Source organism: Sceloporus occidentalis, unplaced genomic scaffold, assembly GCF_023333645.1.
Source record: "Sceloporus occidentalis isolate IW3139 unplaced genomic scaffold, rSceOcc1.0.p SCAF_1, whole genome shotgun sequence".
Taxonomy (NCBI): domain Eukaryota; kingdom Metazoa; phylum Chordata; class Lepidosauria; order Squamata; family Phrynosomatidae; genus Sceloporus; species Sceloporus occidentalis.
This window is the reverse complement of record NW_028316981.1, coordinates 39,489,410-39,506,824: the sequence shown is the minus strand read 5'-3', so window position 1 is coordinate 39,506,824 and position 17,415 is coordinate 39,489,410.

The window sequence follows — 17,415 nt, the reverse complement described above, 5'->3', positions numbered from 1 at the left end:
TTATCTTCTCTCTTCCCCAAAGATTCTCTCCCCATTAATGAAGCCCACTGCCTTCTCCTCCTTAATCCGATTTGCCAATCCTCCTTCTAGTCTGGGGGACACAACAGAAGAGCCTTGGATGCAGTCAATTTTCATTGGCTGCCCCCTCCCCCCAAAAAAAAAACAACCCCAAGACTTGTGACGTCTGGAGCCTACGCACTTGATTGACAGCTTGTGGACACAAATGGGAACGGGAAGCAAGTTAATCCGCTTTAAAATAAAGTGATTTTAATAAATGGGAAAGAAAACAAGGTTTAAATGAATCGAGGTAATTTGCCCCTTTTGGTAATGGAAATGATGGGGAAAAATCGAATTATTCCCAGAACATAATCTGAATCAGAATCGCTCCAATATAATCCATTTTATTTGCCAAGTGGGAGATATGTCTCCAGCTATGGGGAGAATGGGGAGGAGAGAAGGAGTCCCTCCCATTTGGGAGAGCCTTGCTGCAGTGAGGTTGTGGGTGGCCTGGGTCCTCTCTGGTTCTAAGCTGGCCCATTGAGAGTCACATTGAAGGCAATGGTGCTGCCTCCTTGCCATGAGTCGGAGGAGGGGGAAATGGGAGGGGAAGCTATGCAGGAGCCAGAGCTGGCGACTAAGGCTATATCCACACTGGAGAAATAACCCAGTTTGACACCGCTTTAACTCTTTGTGGCTCAAGGCTATGGAATTCTGGAAGTTGGAGTTTGTTGTGAGACCAGAGCGATGCCCCTGAGGGGAGGAAAACAGACCCCCATTCCCTAGGCTGCCCCACTCCATCCTCCCCCAAAGGAAGAGGAATGAGGAAGAAGAAGAACTCTTTGGGGCTAATCAAAAGGAGGTTTTCTCTATTTTTGAAGCCCCCTGGCCCGGGAGGGAGGGAGGGAGGGAGGCAAAAAGAGAAAGCTTGCAGGACCCCTCATGGAGAGCCACTCTTTCTTGTCAAAAACAGCTGCTTTTCCTCCCAGCTGCCAGGGAAGACCTAGGAGCCCCGGAAGCCAAAACGAAATGGAGGATCATGGGAATTGATGGGGGGGAATACCAGGGCCACAGCAGACATGCATGTCACACCAAATGACATTGCACTGAATGCAAAGTAGCCTGGGAAAAGGATTTGTGAATTCCCTAGTTCACCAAATTTACTTAAGTGTAGATTGATGCATGATTGCATTCGGAGTGCGTTCGGAATGCCAGCGAATGCATCTGATAACCTTTTGTGCAATAACGTGAATACGCATGATTGCATTCGAGATGACACTGGATTATACTTCCAATTTCAGTCATGTGATAGCAACATCTATCTGGTGGGGTCCAAGATTCACATTATTATTTTCCTTAATTAACATTTCACCCTTAATTGACATCTCACTCAGGCATTTCACCACTCTAGCTGGTCTACAACTATTGTAGTTCCAGTTTATAAAAAGGGACCTAGAAATGATCCAGCAAACTACAGAGCAATTAATCTATTAGATGTACCAGAGAAGATCTGTGCTACGTCTCTTCTTTTAAAAAATTGGAGGAGAGGATCAAAGATCATGCTCTGCTTGCTGCAGAACAGGCTCAACACCTAGGATGATCAACTCTAGAAAACTGCTTCCTGAAAAAACATATGATTGGTAAATATTTGACTGGAGTTGTAAAACCTTTATTGATTCATAAGCTGCTTTTGACTCTATGAATCAAGAACTCCTCTGGATCAAACAGCAACATCAGTCCACAACTTCTGAAATGTACTTGGACCATCCCTCCAAGTTAGAATCCATGGCAGACATATATCAGATTTGTTCTGTACCAGTAACAAAGGGAGTGAGACCAGAGGACTTACTTGCACCACTTTAGTTTAACCAATTAATTATAATTAGTTGATTAATGCTGTAGCAGAATTCTTAAAAGGCAACTGTTACTTTCCTGTTAAAGTGGGAAGTATGTTTCAAAGTATGATAGCCTCAGTTTAGTCATTTACAGGCTAAACAGACCGGCCAAAAGGGCTGGAGTGGAGTGGCTGGATTGGGGGTGTGGAGGCCACATGCCCCGACTCCACCCCCAAGCTGCCGTCATGCCAACCAACCGCATGGCAGGTGACGTTACAGCCTCCTTTCGGGTGGCATTCAGATGCCACATGCCAAAAGGAGTGTTCTCTACCACTTAGTATTTCATGAGAAGACAACTTGGGAGAATGTAATTCTTAATGATATGCTATTTTCTAGAATAGACTCAAGTTTAAAGAAAGCAGGAAAAACATGCTTACTTGAATGTAAGCTCTGCTAATATAAAAGGAATTTGCTATCAAGCAAATGAATGTTAAGCCAAAATATAAGAGAACTAATTTCTCATCTTGATTTGCTAAAGCATAATTACTTATAATATTTCTGGGAAGGAAAAAAATGTCTGAGTCTTGAAGGTGATCTATCATATTATTTTTATGCTACTCACTAGAAATTACAAGCTTGGAGTAAATTCCTACTTACCATTAAAGAATAAATGAACCATACATTAGATAAATGAAAAATTAGTCAAAACACACTGGTGTCCCTAAGGGCTTTTCTTAATGAAAACCAATAGAGTGTGTTTTCTCATTTAAAAAAAATAGTGGCATTGGAATTATTTTTTGGAGTGGAACATTATATGTCTTAGTGTCTATTATAGCCTCAGTTTAGGATTTAATGGTATTCCTTCTAAAACAGAAAGAGAATGCTTTGGTCTAGAAGTATCCATCTGGTAGAATTATTCCAGAGCAGATAAAGAAATAAAAATTGGCTGCTTCTGTTCCCTAATTTTATTTTGCATAGAATCTTTCAAAACGGGTTGACACCGGGCCAATGGTTTGATTTCATTTGTTATTTTTTCCCCTACTTGACTAATTAATTGTTCTTCTTTGCTCCGAGATTAGCAAGTAGGCAATTTAAAATGTGCACTCATTTAAATTAATGTATGTAAATTATTAAAGGCCATTTTTCCCATGAAGGATAAATGATTAGAGCAGATTCACAGATGCCCTTCCCCACTAAAATGTGCAGCAGAGGCTGAGTGCCCATCTATCAGCATTGCTATAGCTGGATCCTACACTGTACAGCCCATATTCAGCCGCTGGGTTAATTCTATCTCTTTGCTTCTTTGATTCCAGCTTTCCTGATGGATATGAAACTCTGGCTCCCTCTCATTGTGTATACCACAGTGGCTTGTGGACTGATGGTAGTGTATGAGCAGTCAGTCCATGGAGAGTTTCCAAACTATCTCTGGCCCCATACAGACAGGCCAAAATAAAGCTGCTTCGGGTCACTTTGGAGGTATGTTGTTTAAATGTTGCATGCTTCCTAAGACTCTGGAAGCCACGCCAAAGCCACAATCCAGTCCTAAGGACTGGAGCATAGCTTTGGCACAGCTTCTGGACTCTTAGGATGCATGCATCATTTAAACAGCATACCTCCAAAGTGACCTGAAGCAGCTTTATTTTGGCAGTCTGTATGGGGCCTCTGTGAATGTGATCTCAGTATTCTTCAAGCAGTCCTGTGTTTATAAGTTTTCCAAAGCCATTATCTAATTCACATAGTGAAGGAACAATGTCAAACCCATCCTAGATTATGTGGTCTTCAAGGACAGAGCACAGAATGCATGTGAGTAGATTCTGTGCATAAACCATAGTGTATGGGTGGAGGTCATGTGTAGGGCTTATTTCTATTGCTCTGTAGCTTATCTTATGACCTGTTTCCATTCATATGAACAGAGCTCTAACTCCTGTATTTGGTCTAATGTATGTATGTATGTACAGCCAGAGTGGCATAGTGGTTTGACTATGAATCTGGAAACCAGGGTTCAATTCCCAGTTTGGCCATGAAACCTACTGGGTGACCTTGGGCAAGTCACATGCTGTCAGTCTCAGAGGAAGGCAATGGCAAACCTCCTCTGAACAAATCTTGACAAGAAAACTCCATGATAGGTTTGCCTTAGGGTTGCCATAAGTCAGAAATTACTTGAAGGTACACAACAACAATTGTATGCCAGTAATATTCTGTATTATCTCAACATTTTATAATGGCTGTTCTGGCACAGACAAATAAAACTTGATTGATTGATCTCATACGATTTTAGAAGATAAGGAAGCTCAGACCCAGTTTGTATTTGGGTGGGAAGCCACAGGGAAGAAATCTCCAGATGGCCCTAAGAAAGAATCATATTTGAAACCCTGGAAAACCACTGCCTGTCAGAGTTGGCAGGACTGATCTGGATAGACCAGTGCTCTGCCTCAATAGAAGGATCCTTCGTAGGTTGGCTGGCCAACCAAGCTGACCATATAAAGTGTCCAGTGCTGCTCCTCACAGTGCAAAATGTTCAGATGATCAGATGAACAATTTCATTGGGTCTGGAGATCAAATTTGGGACATGAATAAAAATGGAGAGAAATAAAAACTGGCCCGAATGTTTCTGGTTTGAAAAACCTATTCGAAAGTGAATCACTGCTCTCAGAGGATTTGAGAGAAAGGTAATCTGCACTTCTTTTGCTAGAAAAATTGTGATCTGGGGAAAATGGACTTTGGTCCATTTTGTAGAGCCATACAGTGTGAAAGGGATGTCCTGGGAGGCCTGATCTCATGGTGTCATGCTGTTCTCCCAGGCAATTTCCTTGGACACAACTCACAATGCTTTCCTTTAAGGAACCCTCAGAACAACACATCTGAGACCTGCTCATTTCTATGCCCCCGACTGCTGTGACAGGAAAGGAGCTATGAAAAACAGTTTTCTAGAATCCACCAGTAGCCAGCTCTGCAAAGCGTCTACTTGCCTTCTCTAGACATAGGAGTTTATCGCATGAAATTTTCACGCTGACTGGGCAAGGGACAGGATTGGGTTGGAACAGATTAAAATTGACTTTACCACATGCAAAATAGCTGCTGTGCTACCACCCAACCATCACATGTCCTCCAGCAGTGCTCTGGCAGCCAATTTTGATACTACGAAAGCTTTCCATAGTACCAAAGTCAGCCGTCAGAGCACTGCTGGAGGATGGATGATGGTTAGATGGCAGCACAGCAGCAATTTTGCATGCTGTAAAATCAGTTTTAACCCATTCCAGCGCGATCCCGTTCCGTGCCCAGGTCGGCATAAAAATTATATTCGATAAACTCCATAGTATATGCCCTTCAACTATCATGATCTGATAGGGACAGTCCTGAATCATCCTTTATAACCTCACTTTCTGAGCTGCTTTTAAAATGTCCCAGTTTCTTTCTCCTCCTTCCACCTCCCTCTTTTTTATTCAGTTTATTCTACTTGCTGCAAACTGAGTTCAAAGAGCAAAAGTAGTTTGCACTCAATTAAGTGAGCAAGGAGAGGTGAGGAGGGGACAGACTCTTACCCTTTTCTGTATTTTAATTTTTTATTCATTTATATCCTGCCTTTCTCCCAGCATAGAATTCAGTAGGTTCCCATTAGATGTAGGCAAAAGCAAGCTGCTGCAACTTCTCTTACATCATATGTTCTTCCTCATACAACTTTTGTCATCTTGACCATACTGATAATGTCTGGCCACATGCATCTCGCTTTTCACCTGTAACATGTCAGAAAGTATGAGGCTGGGCCTTGCAGCCAGGTATGTTTTCCAGAATGCCAACTATATGAAGAGGAATTTAAATGGCATCCAGCTCCACCCTCCTGGTCACCCAGGACACACCCAGCAGCTTGTAAAAAAAATAACCTCAACTTGGTTAGAATCACAGAATCATAGAGTTGGAAGAGACCTCAAGGGCCACCAAGTCAAACCCCCTGCTATGCAGGAATACACAATCAAAGCACAAACCATTTGGTTAACAAACAGCAGCTTCCATTTGCTACAAAATGCAGAAGGCTCCAGTAAGCTGTACCAGTTCTGGATTTAGTTTATGTGTAAACTCTTATTTTATGCTTCAGGGTGCTGTTGACATATCTTCGCCCTTTTAAGCAATACTGACCCTATGGCATTTGTAAAGGTTCTCCCTTCTTTTCCAAGGAGCAATTAGGCCGACACTGGCTCCTGGTTAAGACATTAAATGTAAAAGAGAGAGTTCATCCTTATGGCTCCAAGCTACTTTCATGTACCTGGTATATTTCACCACTATGAAAGATGTATTTCTTGTGTATTTCAGAGAATTTACATCATCTACTTTACATCATCTACTTTGAAAAAAACTATTTTGAACACCTGTGCCAAGAGTATGAAAAAGACCAAATAAAACAGGGATTCAGATTCTGTCATCTTAGGTTGGAGAGAGGGAGCAGAGACAGAACATGGTTGACGAAAGACATTGGCTCCAATTGTTTACACACATTTACTGGCTGTGCTCCCACTGTTTTTTTTTTCTTTTTTCAGACAAATGGAAATTGGACACAAGGTAAAACCTGAAGCAGGCTGTTTTATCAGAGGTGTGAATAACTGTATACAGCACAAATTTTTTTCAGACATTTTCAGCTGTTAAATTAATCAACTGTCTCCACAGTGTTGACATCTAATAATCAAACATTCATCCCCATTTGTATATGCTGAAGTGGGCAACGTTTTGGGATGAAATGCCATATTGCCAGCTGCAGAAAACTTCAATGGTCCCATAAGTGGGCAAGGCATTTTTAAAGACCTGATTAGACTACTGCCGATGTACGCTATGTGGGGCTGCCCTTGAAGATTAAGAAGCTGAAGCTAATGCAAAATGCAGCAGCTTCTGCTGACTAGCATACCATATAGGAAGCATATAATGCTAGTCTTAAAAGAATTACATTAGATGCCAATATAGTTCCAGTCTGAATCCAAGGTGCCTGTGATGACATTTAAAGCCCCAAACAGCTTGGGACCTCAGTATTTGAGGAAGTGCTTTCCTATATGTGTGTCTGTCCAAGGACTGAGGCAAAAGGCTCCTCTGTGTCCCACTAACGAGGTGGTTTATTAGTAGTAGTAGTAGTAGTAGTAGTATTTCTTAACCACCTCTCCACGTCGATTGAGGTGGGGGATAACAACAATTCACAAACAAACAAACAACATCAGTTAAAATACATTGGTTAAAACACACATCAGTTTAAAAGGACAAATAAGCTGTGCACATATTAAAACAATCCACATCTAAAATTCATCATTTAAAATTCAAATTTAAAAATCATCTGGGCCTGCTGGAAGAGACTACACTGTATTGTATATTTTATTTATTTATTTGTTTGTTTGTTTGTTTTACACTGTGTTTTGTCAGGGGAGAAGGGGGCATCTTTTGTGATAACCTGGTCACTTTTTGCTAGGCTGCCTATCTTTAGCATAATGGGACAACAGTAAATTGTGTCTCCAGCCTCAGTGAGGCAGTGAACCTATTCTAGGTTTCTTTTATGAGGCATCCAAGCTGCTGAAAACTGTTTTCAGAAAGCACCTGGGATGGCACCTATAACCTATAATACCCAGAATGGATTCACTGCCCCACTGACCTCAGAGCCACCAGCTACCTCTGAATTGGGAGACAGAATCTAATGTTTTTACTAGACTTGTTCTGTTCATACATCAGGAAGACACAGGATGTCTGTTTAGTAAATTTCAATCCACTTGCCACCAGATTTGTCACCACAGGCTGCTTTGTGCAAGTGATTGGTGAGCAGCACCTGCCATGGCTTCAAGCCAAGGGTGTCATCAGTCCATGTTGGGCATTACCAGCTGTGTTTTGTCTGCAATCTGTACTATGAGGTCCAGTCTGCCATATGCCTCTGGCAGACAATGCACTCAGGAAAGACAGCTATCCTTATGCTTTGGCTGCTGGATAGTATCTGCAGGACCCTGGCAAGCACTGCCATGACATTGGCATAGCACTCTTTGAAGTATCCATCAAATCAAACTGTAATTCTCATTTTCTTTTACACATTCAAAAATCCAAGGCAAGATTCATCTTGCAGCAGCCTCCCACTTCCCCAGCAACTGCTGCGCAGAAGCATATTCCCTCTTATTGCTGGGGCTTTTTTTCAATTGTCACCAAGATGACATTGACTTGTGGTGACTTTATGAAGAAGAGACCTCCAAGTCACCCTCTCATCAATTGCCCTGCTCAGGTCTTGCAGACTCAGAGCTGTGCTAAATTGAATGAGTCTATCCATTTGGAATGTGGTTTTCCTCTTTCCCTACTACCTTCTACCTTTCCAAACAATATTGTCTTTTCTCCTGAGACATGTCTTGTCATGAGATGGCCAAAGTACGATTATCTCAGTTTAGCCATCTTGATTTGTAGGGAGAAATTACGCCTTATTTGCTTCAGAGCCCACAGATGACCATCTTTTAGCAGCTCATGCTATCTATAGGACTCTTCTCCATCACCACATTTTAAAGGGTTGATTTTCTTCCTATCAGCTTTCTTCAGGTTTCACAACTATGGATAGAAATTGGAAATATGATGCCATAGATAATGCTAGTATTCAGTTATATATCTTTATATTTCACAGTCTTCTCTAGTTCCTTCATTGCTATTCTTTCAAGGCCCAGTCTTCATCTGATTTTTGACTGCAGTCTCTATTCTGATTCATGACTGAGGCAAGGTATGGAAAATCTTGAGCTATTTCAGTGTTTTCATCATCTACTTAAAAGTTAAGTAAATCATTGTGGTTCTTATTTTTGTTTTTTAACGTTCACCTGTAAACTCACCCTTGCACTTTCTTCTTTGACTTTCTTCATTCATCATCATCATCATCATCATCATCATCATCATCATCATCAATTTGTATAGCACCATAAGTTTACATGGCTTTTTACAGATACAATCAATTCAAAACATTAAATCCTGCCAGAGGCATACAATCTAAGGAATAATAAAATGTATACAATAATTGTAACAAATTATACAAGTAAAGCACATTACTATAAAAGCAACCAATAGATGTAATGAAATATAAAAGTAGAAAACAGTATTGAAATAAAGATCCAAATGCTTTTGAAAACAAGAACGTTTTTAATTGAGATTTAAAACTAATAAGAGAAGAGGATGTTCAGGGAGGCAATTCCACAAGTACAGTGCAGCGAGTGAAAAAGGATGAAGATGAGCCAAGGGAGAGGAAACCCTTGGCTTGGTAAGAAGCCCAGAACTCTTGGAACGTAGATCTCAAATAGGTAAAAGGAAATAATGTTTTAAATGTTAAAACAAGTCATTACTATTTTCTTATACTGTTGATGCTCCTTCCTCCCATTTTACACCTCCTTCCCCCAAGTCTAATCCTGCTTTACACATGATATGTTCAGCATACAAGTTAAACAAATAGGGTAACAAAATCCAACCTTGTATGACTCCCCTGCTTATTGGAAACCATCCCATTTCTCCATATTCTGTCCTAAGAAAAGCCTCTTCTCCAGTATTCTTGTTAACACATCAGGGCAATCAAATGTTGTGGCACATCCATTTCTTTAAGTGATCCATAGTTTTTCCATGATTTACACAATCAAAGGCTTTGCTATAATCTATAAAGCACAAACTGATTTTCTTCTGAAATTCTTTGGTGCACTCTATTATCCAATGCATGTTTGTAATGCTACCTACATTCCTTTGCAATATGTTCCTTTGCTGAACTCAGCTTAGACACCTGGTGTATCTTGTTCCATATATGGTAAAAGTCTTTGCTGTATAATTTTGAGCACCACTTTGCTTGCATGGGGAATTAATTCAATAGTCCTGCTGTTACTGCAATACCTAGTGTTCCCTTTCTTGGGGATTAGAATGAATATTGAGCATTCCCAGTATGTAAAATTGTTGTTTTCCATGTTTGATGACAAATTTTAATTAGAATTAGAATAGATTCTTTCTCTGTAGCTTGAAGCAGCTCTTTTGGGAAGCCATCTGCATCTGCTCCTAGTGATTTATTTCTCCCAAGTACCTGAAGTGCAGGTTCCACATCACTTTCTAAAATTTTAGAGTGCATGACTTGCCCAAGTTCACCAGTAGGTTTACATGGCCAGGCTGGGATTCAAACCCAGGTCTCCAGAGTTGTAGTCCAATGTTCAAATCGCTACAGCATGCTGACAGTGATTATTTATTTATTTATTGTAGTGTTTCTGTCCTGCCCTTTATCTGAAGATCTCATTTTTTACATTAAAATCAACTTAAAATAATAAGTAATTATAAAAGTTTTAACAGATTAAAACAATGTATTAAATAGTTTCTGAATAAGATTATTTCAGAGGTAGAATATGTCAACAGAAAAGCAGCTAAGCACAAGTACACCACTCAGTTTAGAAAAAGAAAAGGCAATGAAAGCATTGGCTGAAGGATGAATACTTTTGCCCAGCAACATTCCCCCTAAGCATTAATTGCCTTTGGTCACAACAGAAGGACAAAAGTTGACTCCTCTAGTGTGCCTGTTTGGGGTTTTTTTGAAAAAAAAAATATCGATCCACACATTCCCTGTAGAGCTGTTTGCACTTTCTCCCAGACAAGTGTCAGCTAAATAAGGAAGAGTGAACACCTAAGGTCTACACTGAAATGAAATGCTACTTAGAGGGGAAATATCAGAAGCAGCTAGGAAAGGCTACATAGTGAGTTAAGTGGGTTTCTGAAAGGCCGAGAAGAAATATAAGAGATAGAGAAAGGGACATTTAAAAAGAACACAATTGTCATTTGAAATAATCAATATGTGTCAAGCCAGACTACTCTCCTATCTGCCAGAGTTACAGCCATCTTTGGAGGAGCCAAGGAAGATGTAGGCAAGCAAGGCAGATATATGCAAAAATATTGGTAGTTTTCTATGGCTGCTTTCTCTGTCTGAATTCACTTCTAGTCAGAGCTTTCCAAAACATGTTGCTTTGCATATTTTACATGCTGACTGTGCAGGGAATTAAACAAGATTTACAAATTTGGGCTAGTATGAAGCAATCATTGATGGGATGAATTTCAAAAATGAAAATGAATGTCTTGCCAAAGATGTTGTTTTTATTTCAAACTATTTTTGTTTTAGCTAGTGAATTCTCTTTTGTAAAATGGCAGAAAGTGTTACCTAAATTTATTTGGCAAGACAGGAAGCCAAGGATTAGACTGAAAGTGTTACAGGAGTCTGAATAAAAAGGAGGTCTTGGATGAAAGAAGGGATAACTCTAAAGGAAGATAAATTGTTAAACCTAGAGAGTCATGATCTGAGATTTAGCTGGCATGCCATTTCACAGTATGATAAAATTCAAGTAAATAAAGATTTTGATAACCATTTTATAAGGTGAGCTAATTTAAGAATATGGAATAAATAGAAATTAAAACTGTTGCCAAAAAAATCCACTTTGGCTCTCCATTCATGAAACTTTGTTTAGAAGAGATACAAGAGATAAAAGAAAGGAAGAAAAATTGATTACTTATAAAGATTACTTATAAAAAGTATGACCACAAAAGAGATACATAAATTCAATTTAGAGAATGAGGAAATCAAAATAGCAATAGCAATAACATTTCTATACTGCTTATCAGTGCACCTAACCACTCCCTAAGTGGTTTACAAAATGTAAGCTAATTGCCCCCAACAATCTGGATACTCATTTTAACAACCTCAGAAGGATGCAAGCCTGAGTCGAGCTTCAGCCCTTTCTCTGGTATTGAACTCACAACCTTATAGTTTTTGAGTGAGTGGGTGCAGTATAGGCATTTAACCACTGCACCACCATTCCTGTGTTCAAGATCAGGTGACTGCAGTCAAGAATTAAGAAGAAAATTAGGAATGGGAAGGGCAGCTATGAAAGAACTAGAAAAGATCCTGAAGAGTAAAGCTATACAACTGAGCACAAAAGTTAGAATTGTACAAGCCATTGTACTCCCCATCACCATGTATAGATGCAGGAGCTGGACAGTAAAGCAAGTAGACTGAAGGAAAATCAACTCATCTGAGATGTAGTGCTGGAGAAGAGTGCTTAGGATACTGTGGACAACCAAGAGAGAGAGAGAGAGAGAGTGAGAGAGAGAGAGACAGAGAGAGAGAGAGAGAGAGAGATGGGTCTTGGAACAGACCAAGCCAGAAATCTCCTTAGAAGCCAGAATGATTAAATTGAGACTGATGTACTTGGCCATATAATGAGAAGGCATGGATCACTGGAAAAGACAATAATGCTAGGAAAGGTAGTAGAAGAAGGAGAGGAAGACCGTGTGCCCCATGTATGGAATCCATCAGGGCAGACACATCTATGGGGAAGGAGGCAATTTTTACTTATTTTCTCTCCTCTCTTCAGCCTTTATAGTTTATACCATCCTCAAAATTGCTCCGGAGGGTTGGTGAGAGCAACATCTGGGAGGAAAGGAATTTGTGGGCAACACTTCAATCCTCATGTTCATCATGCTTCTTGAATCAAGGAGCCTTCTAGAAATTCAAGACCCTGGAGTGCATAAGGTCTTTTTGGAGTGTCTGATGCTGCTTCCAGGCCATCCTTGAAATAGAAGGATTGATTTTATTGTTCTGAAACAGTGGAGGCAGCATAGTTACCAAGCAAATGGGTTCTTATTCAGTCTCATTATTGTCACACAGAATTGAGGATTTATAACTAACTGAAATATCACTGAATTAAAAAGAAAAAATAGTGGCAATTTTTTTAAATCAGCGATATCCTTTTTAAAAAAAAAACTTGCATTTTTATGAAGGAATGTGAGCTTTTTGCCTTTTTATATGGTACCTAACTCCAAAAAAGAGCAGTCTTCATGGGGGAGGGGGAGGGGATAGCTATTCTTTATTATTCCTAGTGTAGTTACCAAATCTCCCTTCAGGCATTTTCTTGTAGTATTTACATTTTTTACTAAATTATCAAGTCAAAATCCAATTGTTCCTAATGGCATTCATTCTGTGTATCTTCCATTCTCGTACATAAGAAAGGGTTTATTATCCATTTGGAGTAATTAAAGTGCTGATGTTATATGGATCCATAAAAAACAACTTCATTAAAGCCAGCAGAGTGGATATGATCAAAACTACAGCTGGAAAATATTTATTTAAAAAATAAAAGCCAAATTCAGAAGAGGAGCTAAAGATGGTTTGAAGCTGCAACATGAGTAAGTGAAGTGTTTATATACAATCTGAAGGACTCTATAGTGAAAGGATGGACCAACCATCCAAAGGGGGTGCATCCCCCCACTACTATCATCAAGCGCCAACCCATCACTACACTGACAAATGACTGTTGCTGTTTCTACTCAGTTGCAACAGAAAATAAAGTGCAGTTCTACTAGAAGGCATGTGTCTTGTGTCCCAGAAGAACTATACTACCACCAGCCCAGTAAGAACACGATTCTGCTGAAAAACAAGGTGCACACTCACCATACACTTTATTTACCACTGAATTCCTTGCCACTTGTGTTCACAGTGAGCAAGAGAAGGGAGCCAATACACATATCAATATGTAAATCAATATGTACATTTAGAGCTTTTCCGTAGAGGGATCCTCCATCAAACATTCCTATTTTTAAATAATTTATCTACTAAATTAAATTAAATAATATTAAATAATATGCTTTTCAAAGGGAAAAAAAAAAACCATATCCATTCTTCCTGATGGGACTCAGAATCAGAACAAGGTAAATTACTTAAAAACCTAACCCTTAAAAAGATTTTTTAAAACCAATTACATAAACTACGATATTAACATATCAATATTTTGAAACAATACAAAATTATTTTAAAACATGACAGTAATAATAATAATGCAACACACAGAGACACCATTAAGACCTCTCTGTATAGCCACTTAGATCCAAAACATACTGCAGAAACAATCCAGTCTGAGACAGCTTTAACTGCCCTGGCTCATTCCTAGGGAATTGTTGTTGTTGTTGTTGTTATAGTTTATTTATATAGTGCTGTAAATTTGCACAGTGCTATACATACAAATAATAAAATCGATAAAAATTAAACCTGGCAATGACATACATTCTACAAAATGCATATAAGACAATAGGTAATAATACAGGATAGAATTAGACAAAATAAGCAAGCAACAATTTAAAAACATCAAATCAAATATCAGATAAATAATCACACAATGCCTGGGAACACTTCCCTGAACAGGATGGTCTTCAACTCAGTTTTAAAACTGGTTAAAGAAGTGGGGGAAGAAGGTTCCAGGAGTGAGGGGCAACAAGTAGACCACAAGTTGAACATGAGTCAACAGTGTGATGCGGCAGCTAAAAAGGCCAATGCTATTTTAGGCTGCATCAATAGAAGTATAGTGTCTAGATCAAGAGAAGTAATAGTGCCACTGTATTCTGCTTTGGTCAGGCCCCACCTAGAATATTGTGTCCAGTTCTGGGCGCCACAATTCAGAAAGGACATTGAGAAACTGGAGCGTGTCCAAATGAGGGCGACAAAAATGGTGAAGGGTCTGGAAACCATGCCCTATGAGGAACGACTTAGGGAGCTGGGGATGTTTAGCCTGGAGAAAAGAAGGTTAAGAGGTGATATGATAGCCCTGTTTAAATATTTGAAAGGATGTCATATTGAGGAGGGAGCAAGCTTGTTTTCTGCTGCTCCAGAGAACAGGACCCGGAACAATGGATGCAAGCTACAGGAAAAGAGATTCCACCTGAACATTAGGAGGAACTTCCTGACAGTAAGGGCTGTTCGACAGTGGAATGCACTTCCTTGGAAGGTGATAGAGTCTCCTTCCTTGGAGGTCTTTAAACAGAGGCTGGATGGCCATCTGTCGGGGATGCTTTGATTTGGATTTCCTGCATGGCAGGGGGTTGGACTGGATGGCCCTAGTGGTCTCTTCCAACTCTATGATTCTATGATTCTATGATTCTATGATTCTAAGTGAGAAGGGACAAATCTGGGATGGGACAGTGGAGATCCTAGGCTATCCCGTCCCGGATTTGTCCCTTCTCACTTGCTGCCCCTCATTCCTGGAACCTTCTTTCCCCACAATAAGTAAAGAGATAGTAGAGGAATACCTTGTTAATCTAAATGAATTTAAGTCTCCAGGACCAGATGAACTACATCCAAAGTATTAAAAGAACTGGCAAATGTAATATCGGAGCCATTGGCAATAATCTTTGAAAACTCCTGAAGAACAGGAGAAGTCCCAGCAGACTGGAGGAGGGCAAACGTTGTCCCCATCTTCAAAAAGGGGGAAAAAGAGGATCCCAACAATTATTGTCCAGTTAGTCTGACATCTATACCAGGAAAGATTCTAGAGCAGATCATTAAACAGAGAGTCTGTGAAAATCTAGAAGGTAATGCCGTAATAAAAAAAAGTCAACATGGGTTTCAGAGAAACAAGTCATGCCAGACAAATCTGATCTCTTTCTTTGATAAAATTATTAGCTTGGTAGATGAAGGGAATGCTGTGGATATAGTACATCTTGATTTCAGTAAGGCCTTTGACAAGGTTTCCCATGACATTCTTGCAAACAAGCTTGTAAAATGTGGTCTAGACAAAGTAACTGTTACATGGATTTGTAACTGGTTGACTGGCTGAACCCAAAGAGTGCTCAACAATGGCACTTTTTCATCCTGGAGAGAAGTGACCAGTGGGGTCCCACAGGGCTCTGTCTTGGGGCCAGTGTTATTCAACATCTTTATCAATGACTTGGATGACAGAATTGGGGGTATACTTACCAAATTTGCAGATGACACCAAATTAGGAGGAGTAGCTAATACTCCAGAGGACAGGATCAAGATTCAAAATGACCTGAATAGACTAGAAAACTGGGCCAAAGCTAACAAAATGAAATGCAACACAGAGAAATGTAAGGTACTGCACTTAGGGCAGAAAAATAAAATGCACAGATATAGGATGGGGGACACCTGGCTGAATGAAACTACATGTGAAAGGGATCTTGGAGTCCAAGTAGACCACAAGTTGAACATGAGTCAACAATGCGATGCGGCAGCTAAAAAGGCCAATGCAATTTTAGGCTGCATCAATAAAAGTATAGTGTCTAGATCAAGAGAAGTAATAGTGCCACTGTATTCTGCCTTGGTCAGGCCCCACCTAGAATATTGTGTCCAGTTCTGGGCACCACAATTCAAAAAGGACATTGAGAAACTGGAGCATGTCCAAAGGAGGGCGACTAAAATGGTGAAGGGTCTGGAAACCATGCGCTATGAGGAATGACTTAGGGAGCTGGGGATGTTTAGCCTGGAGAAAAGAAGGTTAAGAGGTGATATGATAGCCCTGTTTAAATATTTGAAGGGGTGTCACATCGAGGCGGGAACAAGCTTGTTTTCTGCTGCTCCAGAGAACAGGACCAGGAACAATGGATCCAAGCTGCAGGAAAAAGGATTCCACCTCAACATGAAGAGGAACTTCCTGACAGTAAGGGCTGTTCGACAGTGGAACAAACTCCCTCGGAGTGTAGTGGAGTCTCCTTCTTTGGAGGTCTTTAAGCAGAGGCTGGATTGCCATCTGTCAGGGATGCTTTGATATGGATTTCCTGCATGGCAGGGGGTTGGACTGGATGGCCCTTGTGGTCTCTTCCAACTCTATGATTCTATGATTCTAATTCTGGGAATTGTGGTTTTGTGTGACATTTAGCCTTTTCTGTCAGAGAGCGCTGGTGCCACAATAAACTACAATTCCCAGAATTCCATAGCACTGAGCCAGGCAGTTAAAGCAGTATCAGAATGCATTATTTCTGCAGTTTGTTTTGGACTTTAGTCATCAAATGCCTGTAACAATAAAAAGGTGTTTGTTAGTGGAAGGAGAGAGGAAGGAAAAAATTAATTTCCTGCAACAGAGTTCCACAGCCTGGGAGCATCCACTGAAGTCTCTCTCCTATGTCTTCACCAAACATGCCTGCGAAGCTGGTGAAACCAAGAGAAGGCCTTAACCCAAAGATCTTAAAACCCAGGCTGGCTCATATAGAGAAATAGTCTGGAACTATTTCTGGAACCCATACAGGGTTTTTTAGGTTGTAACCACCACTTTCAACCCCAGTCAGCTCTGAAGTTTCCAAATAATTTCTAAAGGCAGCTTTATGTTAGGTGTGCTACAGTAAACCAGACAATATGTAATCAAAGGATGTGTAACTGTAGCCAAATCTGACATCTCCAGAAACTGGCACAACGAGAGCACTAGTTTTAACTATGTAAACCCATTCTTGGCCACTGCTGAAAGCAGAGCATCCAAGCTCAAGCTGAGTCCAGAAATAAACCCAAGCTATGAACCTGAAACCCACACAACAGGGACGTAGCCAAGGGGGGGGGGGGGTTCTTGGTGTCTGGACCCCCTCTTCCATTAGAAAAATGAATGGTGCGTGCTGCTGCGCCGCCGCACCCAAGCCCCAATATAATGGTGGCACTTAGTCTGGGGCCCCCCTTCCTAAAATCCTGGCTATGCACACAGGCTGAACCCCTGTTCCTTGATTTGCCTTTTGACTGGCCAGAAGCACCTCAATCTTGTCTAGATTAAGCTTCAGTTTGAAGTCAAAGGCTTTCATGGCTGGCATCCAAAGTTTTGGG